The 21734-nt window shown below is 36.7% G+C and overlaps 1 protein-coding gene across 3 annotated transcripts in view; it reads left to right on the forward strand.

The window, feature by feature from the left end:
- LOC122800983 (E3 ubiquitin-protein ligase TRIM69-like) overlaps positions 1 to 21734 on the forward strand; it is a 544031-nt gene that overhangs the window by 4232 nt on the left and 518065 nt on the right. The gene's annotated exons all lie outside the window — the stretch shown is intronic.

Raw genomic sequence — 21734 nt, forward strand, 5'->3', positions numbered from 1 at the left:
TTATAATATAGAAAAGAGTTTTTTGACTCCAGCAAACTAGGCTACCATGTCATTTGGACAGATGATAATATTTTCACTTTTTTGTTCAATATCACTCTGAAAGACTTTTACTAATGAGGTTTTACATCTGAATCATTAATAAAATGAAAGACTTTAATGTGCACAACAATACAAGCATGTTAGTGCTTTCACCACGATAAAGCGCCTTCCTCAGACCATAAACAGAGCAAGAATAAAAACACTCAGTGTATACATACTAAATACTAAAATCATCCAATAAGAATAGTTGAATCTACTTAACCATAGCAGCAGAAGCTCCCATGTTGGTGGTGCATAGCGAGATGATGTCATCACAGAGCAACTCAAAAATATTTCAAAGTGATACATACATAAATAGAACAAAGCAGCCTAACAAATACATAGAACATGTATAAATACACACAGAAAATACATGCATACTATAAAAATAATGTAAAAATACATTACACGTCTCACAAATCCATACTGTTATACAAAACAAAACTATTAAAATATAAACACATAAACAAGACATAATAAAACAATGAATGGAAATATGAGCAAGCAGAAAGATGTCAGAAAGAATATACATTATCTCGGGAGACCCCTCCTCTTTAAAATGGGTGTAATAGATACCGTCCCATTAAGGTTGGCCCTCAGCCTTAGGCTCCACCTAAGCTCAGTCTCTTCCATCCTATTCTCAATGTCCCCATTCTAACACTCACTCCAAGTGCCTCAATGGCCCTAAACTTAAAACTATGTGAACTACTACTGCCTGCTACATATCTAGCCAACACACTAGTAGTACCGGCAGTACATATGCTATACAGATGCTCCCTCATCCACTCCCTAAGCATGCAGTTTGTCTTACCAACATAGAACTTCTGACATCCACACTGTGCTAAATATATCAAATGCCTGGTGTACACATGGCCTGACTCTTAAACAAAAAACTTTTACCAGTATCAGGATGTATAAAACTATCATACATCTCAATATACTGGCAAAAATTACGCAACCCACACGGGTGGGTACCAAACTCACCCTCGTGGTCCCTGATTTCTCTGTCTGGATAACAAAGCATCATTCTCAGTGATATGTAATGCCTATAGCCAATACTTGGGGCATTACCCACAACCCTGCTGATCTTTTCATCGGTGAGCAGGAGAGACCAATGTTTCTGGAATACTTTCTTGATGGCGTTAGCATTGCTGGCGTAGATCATGGGTACTCTCACCACATCCCTACATCCTTTCCTATGTACAGCCATCATTTCAGGTGCCTCAATCTCATGAACAGACAAGAAATATGGTATAGCCTGTCCCTTCCTTAAACCATCTACTTGTGTAAAAATAGAGGCCATTTCACCTAACTTATAACCACATTCACTCAGATTCTGTTAAAGCAAGTCTCGACTTTGTTTATAATCCCCATCATTATCATGCACCCCAGAGACCCTCATACCTTGACCCTTGATGATATTGTTGAGAACCCCTCTGGGGTGCATACTAGTCCTATGGAGTAAAGAATTTCTATAGCAGTCCTTTCTATAAAGACCAGTAGTAACAGACGAATAAGGTAACTTAGTAACCAGTACATCTAAGAACTCCATAGGTACACCTGAATGCTTAAAAGTAAATCTCAAAAAATTCACTTAACCTATGTGGCTGTTCAACAAACTCTTCATGAGAGAGCTTCTGCTGCTATATGGTTAAGTAGGTTCAACTATTTTTATTGGATGATTTTAGTATTTAGTATGTATATATTGAGTGTTTTTATTCTTGCTGTGTTTATGGTCTGAGGAAGGCGCTTTATCGTGGTGAAAGCGCTAACCTGCTTGTATTGTTGTGCACATTAAAGTCTTTCATTTTATTATATGCTTGCTGTGCATCTCACTGCCACTGTTTTTGTATCGTTTATACTTGTGGTACTGTTTCACAGCAGTGAGTTAACTCGGTGTGTGATTTTTCTCATTTTTAGCATTATACAATGTGTTTACTATATCTGTAGAAATGGGAAATACTAAATGGATACACCTTTATAAATCTTCCTTGAATTGCTGCTTCTTGGAAGCTGGATTTTTATTGACACACTTTTAGTAGATTAGAAGACAGGTGTATACCTTTCATAGATCTTTGGAGTTAATACTGTAAATTCTTCCATGACAGTCAACCAGGTTTTAGACACAGAAGAGGGTATTTAATAAAATGTGACTACTGTTTTGTTCCTTTAGTAGCTACGAAAGCAATGCCATAGCAGATTCTGACCCTAACAGTACATTTGTAGAGATAACTATTTTAGGACACTCTAAAATCAACTTTATTGCAATTTATATTCCTCCAGCTTTTACCATTAAAATCTTTGAAATCAGTCCAGATAAACTCACCAATATAACCACATATAACAAGCTGAAACTTGCAGACGACATTAATCTAGACTTTGAAGTCTCCTCAAACAGGAACTCACTATACTTGCTCTATCTAATAATCTGCCTTAGATAATTACTGCTCATACCTTGCTCCATACTCCCAGTGATAAAATGCACTACTGGACATTTTATTAATAAACTTCTCTGGTAAATCCCATTCTTTATAAATACTTCCAAAATCCCTTAATAACCACAGCGCAGTGCTCTCATTATGGAAACAAAAATGTACTGAAAACCACCTAAATATATATCTACTAGAACATTTTCTGTAGACACCCTGACAGAAAATCTTAATTTGATTGATTGAACTACATTATATATTTATCGGTGCCCTGATGATGTGCTTTTGAATGTCATGAATTGTCTACTAACCACTTAAAATAAATTATACACTATGAACAAGACAGGTAAATCCAGTAAACTACTTTGGTTAACACCACAAAATGTCATCGATTCATGGGTCGGTACTAGGCAATTAGTCTTCTGACCATTGGAATCCTAGCCAAAACCCTTATTCAGAAGATCCTTACAGACTGAATGAAGACAACAAAAGATAGACCAGGGTAGAATTTAAGGCTGATTGGCCAGTTACCTAGTTTTACTATAAAGGTGACAACACTGCTACCTTGTTTGACATGTAGAGGAAGCTTGTTCCAGAGCTTGGGGATTCTTTGGGACAGGACTCTAACACACTTGTTTTATTTACCTTTTGCTCTTTCTCCCCTCTGACAGCTATCTTAGTTTTCACATTCTTCACTGGGACTAATGTCACTTTAGTCACCCCAGGACTAATGCTAAAATTTGTAGCCAGGGCCAGCAAAGAACCTAAGGATGTCCTGAGGGATGTACTGTCTATTTACAAACCATCTTTTTTTCTTGCTTGACCTACCCTGTTTCTCCATTCCTCCCTAGCAGTTCCATGATGATGGTTAGGTGGGGGTTTATACAATGAGAATATGTGGCATTTCACCTCACCTCCATGGCAGCTCAGTCATGTTCCCATCCTGATTCCCCTTTTCTGGACATGCCAACTCTAACAAAATTCCCAGCCTCTAGCAGGCATTACTGCAGGAGATTCCAAACTACTGCAGAGGTATGCAGGTCAAGATATATGGAATTATCAGCAAAACAGCCTAATTTGCATATGACAGTGTCTGATAGGAGGGATGTGTAACCTATATGGTGGATTGCAAAAATGCTTTTTCTTAACCAAAATGAACTTTACTATATTCTATCACATTTATTTATTTATTTTACATTTGTTGACTGGGATTATCCGACTGAGCTGAGGAGCCGTTTTTCAGTGGCTCGAGGAGAAAAGCTCCACATATTATACAATTATCATTTAACAGAAGCTATTAACAGCATACATTCAAAATGTTTACAAGACAGTTAAATAAAAACATTAAGATTTGAATGATAAGAAATAATTTTGACATTAGAGGCAACAATACACAGTAGTATCATGTTGTCAGATACAGCTATCCAAGCATACTTCTATTGAAATATTTATCTAAGGCATTAACTGTTTAGGTTTTAGAAGACAGGTGAAAATCAAGTGAAAGAAGGCTAGAGAGAGCTTGGGTAAAGAATAAGTCGAGGGCAGGAGGTCGATTGTCATCAGGATAGGAAGGATGTTTAGGGAGGATGAGTACAGTGGCAAGACCAGTGTTTTTTAGGTACTGTTTAGTAGCAGTCTTAAATTGTATAGGATTTGTAAGGGTCCTGATTTCTAGTGGGAGCCTGTACCATGCAATAATAAGATGACAGCTGTAAATGTTACACCCAAATTTGGTCTTGGGTTTGTAGATTTGTAGCAGGTCTTGACTGGAGCTCCAAAAGGTCTTGTGGGACAATAATGGGAGATAAGAGAAGATTGTGTAGGACAGTAGAAAGGCTGATAAAGGATAGAGTGAATGATCTGGAGCTGAGAGAGGAGAAGCTGGTGGGGTAATTCTAGCCAGTTTAGGAGTTTTAGTGACAGACGGTGGTGGGATTTGTAAGTTTGTTGGGCCGCGAACCTGGCTATCTTGTTGTAGGTAGATTCTAATTAGGTCAGGAGTGAGGAGTTGAGATTTTGAGAATTTTTGAGCTGTACATTAGATTTGGTAAGAGTAAGCATGAGAGAGCATAACCTTAACTTTGATGGTGAGAAACTTCTTGTTTCGATAAAGGAGTCCTAGTTTCCTGATGAGTCTTCCTGATACAATTAATTACATGTAAGTCAAACTTAAGTTGATCATCGATGGTGAAACCTAAGAGTTTTGTGCTAGATTCTACCTTGATGGGAGTGTTATTAAGTGATAGTATGGAGAAGGAAGATTTAATGTGGTTAAGGTTTTTGGGTAGAATGAGTAATAGCTTAGTTTTCTTAGGGTTAAGGAAGAGCTGGTTATTGGAGAACCAGGTTTCGACTGAGTTAAAGGATGTCTGAGTAGCTGAGAGGAGCTCAGAGGGAGAGTTAGCAATGGTGATGACTGTAGAGTAATCTGGATATTGAACCAGGGCTGACTGAGGGCAAGAAGTATAGAGTTGATTAGTAAAGATATTAAAAAGTAATGGACCAAGAATAGATCCTTGGGGAACACCTATTTTTACTGGGAGAGGAGAGGAGAGTACAGAGTGCCATCCCACTGATTGCATCTGCCAGTGAGGTAGCTGGAGAACCATGCAACAGTAGTAGTGGAGAAGTTAAGGTTGGACAATTTGTCCAGCAGAAGAGAGTGACAGATGGTGTCAAAAGCTTTTTAGAGGTCTAAGAATAAGCAGTAGATAAGTTTGTGGTCCTCTCTGGCTAGAGATGGTGTTAAGGAAGGATATTAGGGCTGTAGTAGTACTGTGTTTAGGTCAAAAGCCATGTTGCGTGGGTGTGAGCAGATTTTCCTGTATTAAGAATTGCATGCCTTGTTTATGTATACATTTTTCCAGTACTTTAGAGAGATGAGAGAGGATAGCGATAGGTCTAAAATTTGTGATTTTAGAGGAGTTACCTCCTTTGTGTATAGGTAAAATGTAGAATTGCTTCCAGACAGAAGGAGTTTTAGACTCAGAGATGGAGCAGTTAATTAAGATAGATACAGGAAGAGCTAGAGAGTTGACTGCTAGCTGAAGGAAATAGGAAGGGATATTGTCGGTGTGGTACGGTGGTAACGTTGCTACCTCACAGCAAGAGGTTCTCCCGTTCGATTCTCGGCTGGGCTTGGGAGTGCCTTCTGTGTGTAGTCTGCATGTCCTCACCCTGGTTGGGTAGCATTCGAAAGACATGCATGCGTGAATGGGTGTGCCTTCGTTGAAGGTTGAGCGTCGAGCTGGCACCTCAGCATTTTGTAAAAATCTACCGCCAATCATTAGCGGACTGGAGTTCGGCTGTGGTGACCCCTTACTGGGAAAAGTCGAAAGACAAACAAAATTGTCGGTTGATGCCAAGCATGGTTTTAATTCGGAGAGTAGAGATTTTATGTAGCTAGTGTGTACAGATTTGAGGGAAAAAGTATTAGAGGAGCTTGTAGCAGGAGCAGGTTCAGATAAGTTTGAAGTGGTAGTAGTACGGTGGGTTAGGGTTAAATAGCTTAGATATAGATTCGATAAAATAGGTATTAAAGATGGTGGGAGTTTCCTCTGGTATCCTGTTTGGGCATGGATTGGGGGAAGAAGGATTTCCAGGATGCAATATGTGTTTTTTTTGAGTTCCAAAATTTTGGGGGATTATGTCTTAAAGCTGTGGGAGGGGTGTAATAGATGTCTTTTTTATCTTTATTAATGTGTTTTTTGTTAGATTTCTGAGTTCTCTATATTTTTGCAAGTCTGCAGGGAGCTTAGTATTTGACCATGTTTTCCACGACCTGTCTCTAGTTTTCAATAGGTACGAGTGGCATCAGGGGCGGCTCGTGCTATAGGACTGCAAGACTGTAGCTCTCCCACCTGTAAAATGAAAAGAAAAAACAGCAAACATAAAATCAAAACAGAAAAAAAAAAACTCACGAAAAAAAAACCTCCATGCATGCTCACAGCACAGACTTCTAGGTTGCAGGGCAGAGATGCCTTTCTCCCTTATCCAGACTGCCTATTAGGCAGTCTGGATAAGGGAAAAAGGCATCTCTGCTCTGCATCCTAGAAGTCTGTGCAGTTGTCGTCACCCACACACAGATAAGACTGGACTGCATCACCTGCAGGCAGGAGCCTTCAGCCTATCACAAGAAACAGAAACCAGCCACCAGCCAAACTGGAAACCAAAGGTAAGCTCTGTATGGAAAGCAGCCATGAGGGAAGCTGCACATTGGACAGATCAGTAAGTGTAAAGGTTAGCAGGGAAAGTGTAATATGCAATTCTATTCAGGTTAGCAGGAAAAGTGTAATGTGTAATTTTATTCAGGTTAGCAGAGTAAGTGTAAGTGTAATGTGTGTGTTAGCAGGGAAGGGAAAGTGTAACAGAAGCTCTTAGCTGAGTGAGCTGCTATTCGTTTTTCTTATGCAGGAAAGTGAGCTGTGTGCCCTGCCATCCGTTATGCTTATTTATGCTGCTGATCATATTTGGAGCTGCCATTTGTAGTTTGTTTGCTGATTTGGTTTTGGAGCTGCCATTCGTAGTTTGCTTTTATTATGGTGTGTGTGTGTAATGCTGGTGGCTAGAGAGGTCAGGCTTGATCCCTGTACCTTAAGTGCAGGTGGCAAGGGCCTGACTTCCCTACCCACCACCATTTGTAAATAAAAACAGATTTTTGCCTCATATTTGTTCTGTTCCTCATAAAATCTGTGATTTCTGAATGTATGTTTCTCCTTGCAAAATCAGTAGTGCAGTGGTGCACTGGTAGCATTGTTGCCTGACAGCTACAGGTTCTCTGGTTTGATTCTTGGCTAGGGTGCCTTCTGTGTGGAGTCTATATGTCTGGAGTGTTTCTCCCTGCTCTGCTAAAAGTTGGCTTTTGTTCCAATTCAGACTTTTCTGGTTAACATATTAAATAAAAATAACAGGCATTTGAATTTCAGACTTCATATTCTTCAGAAAGTACATGGTAACACAAAACTCTTTTTTTCTAGCAATTTTCTAAGTTTATAAGATTAGATATTTGAAATTTGTCCCTATTTTTTTGACTATTACCCCATTATTGGCTTCATCCAGTTTTTTTGTGCTAAGGTCAAGAGCTATGGCGAGAACTGAAGTCACTGTATATGTTTGGGGGCTGTATTCCCCCATTAATGGCTTTGTCCAGGTGTCTTTTGCTAAGAGGTTGAGAGCTATGTTCACAAAACAGCTGCTTTGGCATAGTGGTATGTTTCTCTGACTGTTTTGCACAGGGTCCTGGGTTTAAGACTTGGCAGTAAAATGTATGGTGGTAACATGGCATCCTATTCTAGCAACTTTCCAACATTATACAAGCAATGTTTAAAATGTGTTCCTGGTTTTTGGGCTTTTGCCCCCCCCCCGATAAATGTTGGCTTTTTCCAGATTTCTTGTGCTGCAAAGTTCAGAGATACAGCTGAGTGTCGATTAGATTTTACAAGGAGCTGAGAGCTGCAGGGGAACTAAAGTTTAGTGCTGTTTATGCTGAGTCTGCTTGTATTGTTAATAGCACAACAGGTAGTATACTTTTGATGCAGAAGGCTGTGGGTTCCACTCCCACATTAGGTAGATGCATTGCTGATACTGTACTATGTTGTAAAGGAGGGTGGATGCTGCAGTTCTTTTTGGTGAAGATACCTAGTAACAATGAACCTGTTGTCATCCATTCCCTATTGCAATATTACTAGCTTATTTTTTTAATGCAACATAGAAAATGTATTCCTCAAGGGCAACAGGCACTTTACTTGTAGATGAAACAATGAAATATCAAGTTGTTTGCTAGCAGCAACTTCTTCATTAGTTACAGATTTCTTTAATGTGGGAATTATTTAGATGACTTTTACTACTTCAGAGATTGTGCGTATTACTGATACTGGTGAACTGTTACTGGTAGACTGTAGAATTTTGAGTAGACTTTTATGATGGAAATGTTCTGAATTAGGCAGTTAGTGCATGCATTTTGTTTCATTGTTTATTGGAAAAATGTTCAAAACAATACATTTAAAATGCTCTCTAACAACTGTACTGTAGTGTACAAGGAATATAATTTAATATAATCAGGAAGGTGTATCAAAGAGCATGTTCATGTTTCATGTGCAAGGGGCCTATGATTTGAAAACAGCCCAAAGTTAATCTTTATCTGCCACTGGCTAAATGTATTTTCTTTGAATGTTGGTTTCAATGCTGCTTCAATGAATGAGAGTTTCAAGGGCAGAGAAGTTTTAATGCTAAGTCTATTTTCATTGTGAGACCGCATTGCTTTGTTTAGCAGATATCTATTGTGTTTGTGTTGTAAAATAAAACTTTCAAATGAAATCAAAGTCATTGCAGAAGGAAAGTAGTATGCACATTACAGTGTGTATAGTAAATGGGGCAAAATAAAAAAGGAATGGGACATTAGAATGAATGCAGGGGGGTGGCTCCATTCGACCATGATTTTGTGAGGGGGAGGGGCAGTTAACTCAGACAGGTCTATACCTCTCAACTGTCCAGATTTTTGCAGAATGAATAGATTTTTGCTTCTTATTTTTGGTTTGTTCCTCATAAAATGTGTGGTTTTCTTGCAAATCATTTAGGAATGAAGTCAATAAATAATGACAGACATTAAGTTTCAGATGTCATGACCTTCATAAAAATGCATGCTAAAGCAAGACCTGTTATTCTATTAACTGTCTTAAGTTTATACAAGAGCAATTTTTGTATGTATTGTTCCTACCAATATATTTGGCCTTGTCCAGATTTCCTGCATTAAAAGGTTGAGAGGTACATGCAAATCACTTTATAGAATTAGGAATATCCAAAACTCTCAACTGTCCCCAACTTTGGCTCAAAATGTTGCTTTCGCCTAATAATCTCTCTGCAAAATAGCAATTTTGGAAGAAAACGTGGAAGGTTTACAATTATAAATAACTGTGATGATCAGAGTTATAGATTACTTTTATTTCAGAAATGCATATAGATTCTCTAATTTTGTCAGTTGCTCAAGTTAGCAGTACTAATATTAAAAATGTGTCCCTTCTTTGACAGGTTCCCAGCTGTATTGTGTGGTAATTTTATATTTTTGCATCACATTTTTGGTCCATTTTTCATAAAATTGTGGTTTTCTGGCAAATTAGTGGCAAATCATTGATGACTGAAGTTAGAAAAATAATGGCAAACATTTGAGTTTCAGATTTCATACCCTTCAAAAAATTCATACTAATGCAAGACCTACTACTATTCTATTATCTTTCTAAGTTTATAAGAGCAATATTTAAAAATTGTCCTTATTTTTGGGCCTGTGTCCCACTTCTATGTATGGCTTTGTCCAGATTTATTGCTATGAGGTTGAGAGGTATGAGTGTCAGAGCCATCACCATCAGCCAGAGACATTTCAAATTGTGACATACTTGTTGCACTCCACTCCCCCATATAATGACTCTGGATGTGTCCAAGCAAGGCAAAGAGCAGTTATGCAGTGTAAGTGTGCAGAGTTTCCCCCATCCAAGGTAGACACCAGTACGGCAGTGGCTTTTCATCTGTCCTTGATTTTGCAGAATGTTCTAGGTTTTTGTCATATTTTTGTACTGTTGATTTATGCTTCTTCAGAAAATGCATGCTGTCGCAGTGCCCTGTTGCTCTGTGTTTAAGTAGCAATGTTTTAATGACCATCAGGTAAGCTTGTCGGAGATTGTACGATGCAAGTAAGCTTTAATAAGCATACTGTTAAAGAATTACCAACATTAAAAGCCTTTTTTGTTGTTGCCATGCAGAGAATATTTACATAACTAGATAATGTATAAGCCTTAGGTACTGAAATACATATGACAGTATTTGTAATAAAGGACAGGATTGTATTATTTTAAGAAGCTCATTACATTTGTTGGAGACTTGCAGTCATCTTTGCAGGCTTTACATGTAAACTAAACAGAATGCCAATCTGTCATGTGTGTCCATAACCTGTGCAGTAATCCTTTAAGCAATTTATCTTGAGCTTGTTTCTTGTTTGCTGTTCATGTTTTAGTTTGATCATGTCTTCCCTATGAAACAAGTAGATAGTTGTTGTCAGGCAGCAGGTCTTTTTGGATAAGAAACATTTTTACAAGTGGGGTTATCACAGAGATTGCTACTTTCAGCATGTTACTTGGTAATTTTATAAAGCTGAATATAAATTATAATTGGAATTGCACTACAAAGAGAAGTGGTTTGAGTTGAGTGCTGCTTGTTTTTTTTTTAATACTTGATTTTGACTGGCATTCCAGTAATGTATTTAAAAAGTAATTTATTTTTTCATGCCTCACAACCTTTGTGTTTCCATCTAGATATTAAGTTAGCTGTCATGTAGCCAATGCATTGAAATATTTTTTTCTTCTACACTTCATTTTGTCTCGAGTGGACTCTCATAATGATGGTTTGGCACCCAGGGCAGCGTATTTAATTAAAGTTCCAGTTGTTGTGGCTTTGAGCATAGCTCCACCCCTTTCCAGTTGACCACACCCCATTCCCATTGGCCCCACCCATTCAGCTGTCTTCTGCAGCCCCCCTTTAATTTGAAGCCACCAGCCACCACTGAGTGGCATTCGATAACCGTGGAGATATGTTACATTTTATTCGGACTGTGCAGAGAGGAGCAACTGAGTTAAGAATGCTAAGGAAGGTGGAGCTGAATGCCTGAACTGCTTCTTTGAGAATTTAATGTGATACCATTGTTCCAGCCTATGAAAAGCATAAGCCCAACTCATGAAAATCATGGACCAAGCATGACTCCAGTGGAAGAAGGACCATAACAGTATTTTCAAGCATTACCTTTATAAGAATCATAGCAAAACCTGCAGCCTTAATTGTAATAAAACAAAATGTGACAACTTTAAAACCCTACAACTGGCAATGCTAGGATACCCAAAATTTTCTGGTGCAATGAGAAAACCTTGGCTAACTACAAAATATTTAATTCTAATAAAAGTACACTGACTAGTTTGTGGAAGGACAAAGAGAATAATATGTAAAACAACTTACTCCCCCAAACTGAACCACCACACTCACCAAATCACCTCTCCTTCTCCAGATAAACTATTGCATAATACCCTTAGTTCTACTTAAGGCCATAACTAAAAATCAAGTCAGTTATAAACTCTGGAAAATATTCCCTATGTTAAAGGCAACAATTATCTAATTACCCCATCTTTCTCAAATAGTGTTGTCATGTCTAGCAGCCTCCATCCACATTTTAAAATAAAATCTTACCAAACCTTTTCAAATGAATTCCACAAGTCCCCTTCATAAAGCAAAAGCCCTCAGAGGAGCAGAGGGTTACCATAAAACTGCTGACCTTGATACAATGACCAAAATACTGTTGGAATTAGTATATGAGCAGATCGTGCTACACTTTATAAAATATGACATCCTCTGTGACAAACAATATGGCTTCAGGCCTAAATACTGTACCTCTACAACCATCATATCACTTACATATGACTTGTACACAGATTTTGAAAGAGGTAAACTGACCAGTGCTGTTTATTTATTTAAAAGAGTATCTGACTATAAAATTCAACTATTAAAACTAAGCAAAGTGTGGATTCTCAAATTATGTATGTTCCTGGTTCAAACATATCTGCATAATAGATGTTTCACAATTTTTTTTTCACAAGTCTCTCCTAGATCATCAACCAAGCAGCATGGGTACCCCAGTTACTTTTCAACCTTAACTGCATTCTTTACACTGATGACATAATCTTTATCAAGGCATCTCCTTCACCTACTGAAATAAAAACTCCTTCTAGAAAATCTACATATTCATCTGGAGCTAGCTACATTAAAACATCAAAACTCTAAATTCTAAAAATCAATAGTAATGTCATTTAGAATTAGCAAAATGTTATTTTCAGCACAATCAGTATGTATACTTATTTACCTAAAATGAATTCATTCACATTTGTAATTCAACAAAATTAAATAGATGTAGCACTTACAGAGTTCCTATAATTATTATCCAATGTAGAACTATAGTCCCAGAATGTCCTATCTCAAATAAGCCTAAATAATATCCTATATTTAACAAAGGAAGTTATCCAGGCTGCTATCATCAATGTTCTACTATTTTGACTTGAATATGTCCTACAGATCATGTTCTTATAATCCTCACAGAACCATGACATCCTCCAAAAAACAGAAAATAAAATATTTAGATTTAGTCACCTTAGTCCCTTGTATCATCACCACTGCCCTACAATTAACAAATCTAGCTGACTCTTCATTCAGAGTGAGCAGTCTCTTTCCTTCTCATTACCCTAACCTGCAAAGAATTAAAATGACCACTACTGCCTACCACTTAAAAGGTTCCTTGATTTTAGGGAGTCATCCTACATACTCAGAAATACAGATGACACCCTCTCAGTGAGCCTGCTGATACCCAAGCAATTGTTGTAAAGTCATTTGCCAAATCAGACCTGAGTTAATGTAATTTGATCCTTTTAGGCATCAGATATTCCACCATTCTTTTTAGCTTTCACAATTCCCTTAAGACAAGTATCAAAGAAACTCACAGTGCTACTTTTTTCAAAACTATATTTAAACCAAGCAATCATCTGTTAAACTACTACCATCTTGTGTAAGGTCTGTGAACCTTTCTCCCTGATGAATTAAATTAATTCAACAATATAACCCATGTAAATACAAAGGCATGGGACTTCCTTCTCATAAACACACCCTTCTTTCTATTATTACAATAAGTTATCCTAACTCTATCACTACAAATTCTAAGGCCTCTATCTGCCTCATGTCTTCATTCTATTGTCTAATTATCCACATTATTCATGCATCTCTTAAACACACCATACCTCATTGTCCTATTCTGTGTTAAATTATTCACTCTCATGTGTTATTCTGTGTTACCTTAATCACTCTCATGTGTTATTCTGTGTTACCTTATTCACTCTCATGTGTTGTTCTGTATTACACAATTCCTCCCATAAAATGTGCACGCTGATTGGCCAGCCCAACCAGCGTGCCCGTTGTAAATCCCTCAATATACTAACGGAAAAAGGTCCAGTCGCCCGGACTTTTTCCGTTAGTATAAAACACTGTCTCGCTATGTCAAAAGAGTTTAACATAGCGACACAGGTTTAAAAAAAGCAACGGAGATCTCCGTTGCTTTTTTTAAAGCTGTCTCGCTATGTTAAACTCCTTTAACATAGCGACACAGTGTGTAAAAAGCAACGGCGATCTCTGTTGCTTTTTTTTAAAGCTGTCTCGCTATATTAAATGGGTTAGCATAGCGAGACAACTTTAAAATAAGCAACGGAGATATCCGTTGCTTATTTTAAAGCTGTCTCACTATGTTAAACCCATTTAACATAGCGAAACAGTTGCTTTTGCCCACAGCTCTGATGTACTGCGAGGCATGCAGTACATCAGAACTGCCAGAATACCAGACAGCTGCGAAGGGCAGTAAGAGGCATTATATAATGCCATTATTTAAGAAAAGTAATTATTTCTTTTCTTAAATAATGTCATTATATAATAGCAATAACCCACTTCTGGGTGTGGGTAATGCTGGATTTACCCATGGTTGGCCTTGTTTGGTCCCGAGGGTGAAACCACGCCAACCGTGGGTAAATCCAGCATTACCCACACCCAGGAGTGGGTTATTGCTATATTACCTTATTCACTCTCATGTGTTATTATGTGTTACCTTATTCACTCTCATGTATTATTATGTTACCTTATTCACTCTCACACTACTCCCTCTACTTTACTATCACACTCATTGCTATTCTGTAACACCTTTATCAACATTCATACTTGTGACATATTTGAACATTTATGCTTTTATCTCATAGCACTGATGTTAATTTCTTTTCCTTATATTCATGTTTACTTGTGAAGAATTACAGTTTTTTTTTGTAAATTATCACAACTTTATATTTTGTTATTGCTTCTGTATTCACTATGACCTTCTACGATACAGTTGTATGCTGTGGCAGTTGTTTATCTAGTTTGATTGGCTTTGTATATGCTGTTTGGCATTTTATGTTATTGAATTTGTGTATTATGCTTGCTCTCTTGTCTCAGCTTGTACCTGAAAAGGGTTCTTGCATCAGTGACCTACCTAGTTAAGAAATGCAAAATAAAACAAGAAATAAATTAGGCCTTTAATTGCTATCTGGCTTACCTTGTCTACCAAATGTTGTTTAAGTTGAGTTTGAGTGGATCATTTTATCAGGTTTGAAACAGAGCAATATTTCCTGTACTAATTTAGGATTCTGTAATATGTGATACTATATGTAGATTGATACTGTGAATATACTGCAACTAAAAATGAATGAGAATGGAAGTTTGTATCTTATTATAGCTAAATGGAATGACTGTGTATGCTACCTTGCTTAGGTCATGGCAGAAACTGGGCTAAGTCCCAGTTCGCTACTTGGTTAACAAAATATAATAAATAAATATCATTAAGCTACTTTTATCTTGTTTAATGCAGCTCCACTTGCACCAAGGAGCCAGTCTCTATTTTGTCCCTTGCACAGAGTTCAAACACTCAACATACATCTTCATCACTGTATTAAATATCAAAATCTATTGATCCCTAAGCTGGACACATTCTTGTGGTTCTTGATAATGAAGAACTTTTCCATCCTGTCCTATGTCAAACTTGGACAGAAAACAAAATAGATGGAAAAAAAAACGCTTGATTTATTTACATAAAATGGAATAAAGGTTTTGGGTAACACCCTTCATCAGTATACCCGAAAACTTTATTCCATTTTATGTGAATAAGTTGAGTGTTTTTTCATCTGTTTTTTCTGTCTGAGTGATACAGTTGCACAGTGAAATTGTCTGCAGTTGGTTAGTGGATTCTATAGTTGTTCTATGTCAAACTTGCCTAGCTCCCTTAATAGTTCTTTCTATATATGTCGGCTTTTTCTCTTATTACCTGCTCATCTCTAGGAATTCTCTCTTTAACATCTGCCTGATCTCAGATCCCTTTGTAGATAGATGTTTTCCAGCACATACTTCCTAGTTGCTTAATGACTGCCCTCTAGTGTTCCATACATGTTGTCCAAACGTTTGCCTTTATACAGAGCCGTGGAATCTCCTTTCCATACTCTTGCATCTTTATTCTCTCTGTTTGTAGATTCTAATCCATTAAATGCCACAAACTTTGAATTGAGATGTTGCAACCCACTTTCCCCTCAGAAAGTAAGATTGGCACTTCCTATCTTGTGATTCTGTGTTGGTTTGCTTCACCAACATACTTTTCAAGAGGTTGTGAATTTTACATAGGGTGGTCAAACCATAGTGGGATATGTCTTACAACATATAATTATAAGGATAATCATAACCTTGATAGTATTTATTTTGCAAACAGTTATCTATGTCCTACTACCTCCCTTTTGTAAAATTTTACTTATTTTCCTATAAAAAATGATCTATGTTTCTAGCCCACCTTAAATCATAGGTGAGTGGAAACTCCACTTATATTATATCAGTAATTATATCTCATCCTTTCCCTGATAAACATTGCTTTATTACAGTTCAGTTCCAGTCCAAACACTTTGCTGAATCTTTCAAATATATCCCACACTGTTGGTAAAGTCTTATCTATGTTTGCAATCATTAAAATGCAATCATAAGCGTAAAGTGGAAAGGTGGCCTGGCCTCCAGTTCTTTGATTCTGTTGTAATGTCACATAAACTCAAAAGGTCAACTCTTCAATTACTAAAAGCTACAGCTCTTTTGATAAAGGGAATCCCTGCATCGCTCTTTGAGAAGAACTTCCTATTATAGACATTCCTTCATTTATTAAAACTTCAGAGGTGGGTTTATCGGATACACTAGACAATTTTGACATATTGAAATGCCAAATTTCAGTACGTTGAGACCGAATAGTGGAAAGTGCAGTTACTCGAAACTACACTATGCCGAATGCGGAAGTGTCGAATCCGCAAATGTCGAATCCGCCTCTATCGTGGTGTTGTATTTATTATGTGTGGTGCGGTTTGTGGATATATCTGTGGTTTCAGGTAAGTGTTGTGTGTTTGAGGATATTGGGTAGGGATTTTAGTGTGTGTGTGATAGTGTTTTTTTTTGTGTTTGTGTGTTTAGTGCGACCTCGGAGTTAAAATATATAAGTAGGGGGGTGTGGGGTGCTTATAGGTAGGTTAGGTGTGTTTGTGTGTGTTGTTGTGTTTGTTTAGTTAGGTAGGTGTATGTGTGTGTGATTATGTCCTGGTTTGTGTGTGTGTGTGTGTGTGTGTGTGTGTGTGTGTGTGTGTGTGTGTGTGTGTGTGTGTGAATGGTTGCGGTTGTGGTATTCGTGTTTATGGGTTTTTATGTATGGGGGTTTTCGACTATTCAGTCTCGAAATACTGAAATTCGACATTTCAGTATTTTGAGATTCTATAGTGAATCCAGATTTATCATACATCATGACAATCCTCTGAATAAACATATCCTCAAAAATCCTTTCTTCACAAAGCTTTAAACAGAAAGTTCCAATGTACTGTATAAAGAGCTTTTTTCTACATTTAATAAAACTACCTTAGTGTAATGATACCGTACTTGCTGATTTTCAAGAAAACTAGCCAAATTCCAGCAGTTAGAAATATCATACCTGCCCTTAATAAATCCATTTAACTTTGACCTTAAAATCTTGCCAAGACCCCACTTAACTTTTTGGTAGAATATTTACCAACATTTTTATATCCAAATTCAAGAGTAAGATCAGCCTGTCATTAGCCATTTCTGTTTTCTCTCCTTTTTCATTCTGTATTAGAATAAATGTAGCAAACCATACAGGATAACTTTTGTCTTCCAGATTTGCTTATATTGCTTTTATAAGACAGGTCCAACTTATTTTTCTCCCACTGACAAAATTCTGGTAGAATCCATCCAGATTATGCACTTTGCCTCTCTTTATGTTCCTTATTGCTATCCTTTGTAATGTAATAGGTGTGTTAAACTTCAACTGTCCCTTCACATACTGTCTTTTTAGACAATTGACTATTAAACTATACCTCTACACAGACCCCACTGTGTTTCTTACATAGTCCTTCAAAACACAGTCTACAATTTTCCAAGTTTGATAATGTCAAGATTAATACCATCTGTTTACTACTGGACATAGTATTAACTAATTTTTTTTAAAGCTAACATTTATTTACAAAACTTCTGCGGTAGCTATGGAGGCTAAAATGACTCCAGCCTTTGCTAATTTGGTTTTATGCTGGTGAGAGAGCACTATTTTAGTCAATTTACTGTTATTTTAATTTATCAATTTGTTCAAGAGGTACATAGATGATCTGTTCTTTATTTGCACAGGTAGTCATGATTAGCTTGTTTCCTTCCTAATCAGCATTAATGAGACTGTCAGTTGGCTGTCCTTTACAATAAGTGATTTTGGTGAGAATGTTTAGCTTCTTAGATGTTAACATAAGGATGGACATGCAATGTGAATGTTTTGAGAACAAGCTGCACAGAAAGAAAATCTTTACTAACAAATATTTAGATTACTGTAGCTGACACCCCAGTTTTATGAAGTGGAATATTTTTAGGGGTCAGGCTATCAGACTTAGTTCTAATATTGATGACCAGTTTTTTTAAAGAACTAGATACCCTTGTCAATATGTTTGGGACTAGAGCTTATCCTGTAAATAAATTCAATCATATTAATGATGAAATTATCTGTTCTAGAAGTAACAAATTTACTCCTATTTTGATTAGTGGGTTAACCCCAAAAGTAAAAGTAGATGGTTTAGTTGATTGGGATAGAAACTGTACTTTTCCTATCCCAATGGGCTTAGAATCCTAGGAGACTGAGGGCATTTTGATTGATAATTGTAAAGCTATTTTGGGGAGCCAAGATGTAGTGAAAGTTGTAGGAGATCACCCCAGGTTTATATATAAAAAAGGTTTTAATTTAAAGTGATTATTGGAAAAATCTCCACAGTACAGTAAGTACTGTAGATTTATCAATGTGACTCATAGTGTTCATTTTCCACATTTAACCAAGAACATTATAGCCAGCCAGTATTACAATTGTAAAACCGTAGGTGTTGTTTACCTTGCTAACTGTTGTAGCTGCAACAGTTTTTTATGTAGGAAAGAGTGTTAGAATGTTATCACAAAGAATATACAAGTATTGTGCAGCTATAAAAAAGATGGATTTTACCAATGTTCTTGAAAAGCATACATCTAACCGCACTAACTTTTGGAATTTTTTAATTTTTTTATTTTAAAAGCAGTGGACCAGAGTTCATTTGTTCAAAGCTTTAACAATGTCCTTGAAAGTAGGGAAGTCAGATGACAGATTATGTTGGGTGCAGAAAAAGAGCATGGATTAAATGAATTTATAAACATTAAATGTATATTAAAAAACAATTTATTTAAGGTTTAGTATTTTTACTAGCTGTCTCTTTAATATCAGGGTCAGTGAGATAACTTATTTACAATATGAGTGTTCCTATAAGCTTGGGGTGTTTGTTAAAGAAGCATACGTCATGTATTTTTACTTAAATTCATGATAACTGTAACATGGAATTATGATGAAGTTGTATTTTTTACCCATTTACTTGTCACTTAGGAGTTTGTTATTGAATTGTTAGCTGTTCCAAAGTGATCTTTTTATATTCTATATTTGTCATATTGATATGATCTTGTCATTCGTATGTACAAAAGCATTCAAATCAGTTCTGTAACAGATAGCATACAATGCAGTCCATGACCCTACAATTTAAACCAAAATGCATTATAATGATAAGGAAAAAAATCAGAAACAGTTAGTTAGTTAGTTAGTTAGTTAGTTAGTTAGTTAGTTAGTTAGTTAATGTAGTTATTGCACAAGTCCTATTTTCATCCAAAAAATGTTTCATTTTACAGAATGAGTAAAACAGAGTTATACAAAGTTTACATAATAAATGTACATACATAAAGGCATACATATATAGATTAATAATTATATGACAGTTAATCAAAAATAATAAATGTACATACATAGAAACATAAATAGTAAACATAATACATAAAAATAATAGAATTAAGAAAATAAATGATTGAGTCCATTAGGCTTATAGTCTCTTAAAGACAGAGCAACAAAAATGTATTAAATGTCATTCTAGATCTATTAACAAACATTTAACATAGCAAGCTTTAATTTTATTATTTTTGAGGGATGGGTGTCGCAGATATTTCTGACTGACATATCAGACTGCATAAACTTGTCTGGATCTATACGACACAAACTATTATACTGTATTTAAAATATTCATTTTTAGGAATGATAGAGGGGTTTCCATTTTAGTATGCAAGGCATTTGTTGATTTTTACTTAGGATTCCCAGACTTGACTGTATTTTTCATGACTTCTAAATGAATGGGGCTATAATCTAACAATACAGAGTAAGACACTTTAATCTCATAATTTGCACCCTCATAGTGCATTAAGGCAACAAGTAACTTTCCAAAATTCAGGATCACTACAGCATGTCTGCCCCAGGAGGACATTCAGGGTTAAGAAAACTGACAATTAATAATCAGTAGTTATTCTGGTGGTGGCAGATTTGCAGTATGTAAAAGTTCACAATAAGATGAAAAATGATATATTTTTCAAATTTGTGTCCATAGTGGCCTTTCAAATGTAGTACTGGAATACAGCAGACAAGAAAAGAATAAGTCTGGTCTTTTAGAGAGCTATGTGACTAGGTCAAAGGAGGGTAAGTATATGAATTCAGTTTCTGCTTATAGCAAAGAGAAGTCTATCATTATAACCACGACATTTACTTTAACATTTGCTGCTACTGACATTTAAGCTATGTGAACTAAACAACTGCTTTCAGATTCAATTTCTTTAGGCCATTCCTGTGCTCTCTAAATGATTAAAATGCAGGATTCATAACAAGTTGCTGAAGGCAGTTTTGGTGAATGCAAGCAAATTGAAAGTTATTTGCCACAACTACCTTTGATAAACATTAGAAGAAAGTTTTATTTGCAGGGTGGCAAGCCCCACTGCAACATCCATGTGGTGGACACACACACCCCCACCCCGATGTATATGTGTAAACTCTTGACGCTCCACAACAGTGGAGAAAATTCAACTTCTTCGAAAGTAGATTTGGTGAGAAGTATCCATATTCACTTTGCGTTTGTTGACCTGACATGCTACTATACACAGTTGAGTTGATTGGCAGGAGTCTCACCAGGAGCACATGCTTCAGTGCATGTCTTTACTATGTTATGAAACACCTGACAGGTAACTTTATGCATGCAAGTATTGTATTAAAATTCAGACATACCATGTTCATTTCACTAGTAATTACCACCTGCCTGGACAGCTATTGAACATAATCAGGATGTCTACTGATTCCTTTTTGAGTTATTTTCTAGTATTGCTTCATCCTTGAGTTATACCTGGCTCAGCCTTCTTATCCTTGTAGGACTGTCCAGGGTCAAAAGAAATAGAAGAAGTAAGTTAAAAATGACACTATCATTCCTTGTTTTATTAATTCACACACAAGCATTTTCATTCCCCTACAAAGTAAAGGTGAGTAATATGCATGGGCTGCTTGATGCCAACAAGTGCATGTAATTAGTACTGTCATCGAACATTTTGTTGTTTATGTCTTATTGCATCTCCCTGTGAATCTGTACATGCCCACATCCATGGCAGTATGACTGTATAGAATGCTATTCATTCATACCAATAAAAGCAGCTCATGTGTAATATGTAGTGACTGTATTTTCTCTTCCCAAAACCATATTTTATTGACATGAGTATTGTGTAGTAGAGTTATCTTCATTTATTCTCAGTATCATATTTACAACAAAAATCTCTATCAGTCTTTCATTCATTCTCTCATTTTCTAGTTATCCACTTAATCCAGTTTGGGGTCACCTGGGACCTGCATTCTATACCAGCACTCAGTGTGTGCAAGTCACAGACGAGATCATCCTGAAAGGATCATCAAGCAGTGATATGCTGGAGACACACACGCACACGCGCACACACACACACACACACACACACACACACACACACACACACACACACACACACACACACACACACACACACACACACACACACACACACACACACACACACACACACACACACACACACACACACACACACACACACACACACACACACACACACACACACACACACACACACACACACACACACACACACACACACACACACACACACACACACACACAGCTCTGGGCCAAAATGAAAATAATCTCG

This window comes from Protopterus annectens, chromosome 4.part1 (assembly GCF_019279795.1).
Source record: "Protopterus annectens isolate FY-2018-M chromosome 4.part1, PAN1.0, whole genome shotgun sequence".
NCBI classification, from domain to species: domain Eukaryota; kingdom Metazoa; phylum Chordata; order Ceratodontiformes; family Protopteridae; genus Protopterus; species Protopterus annectens.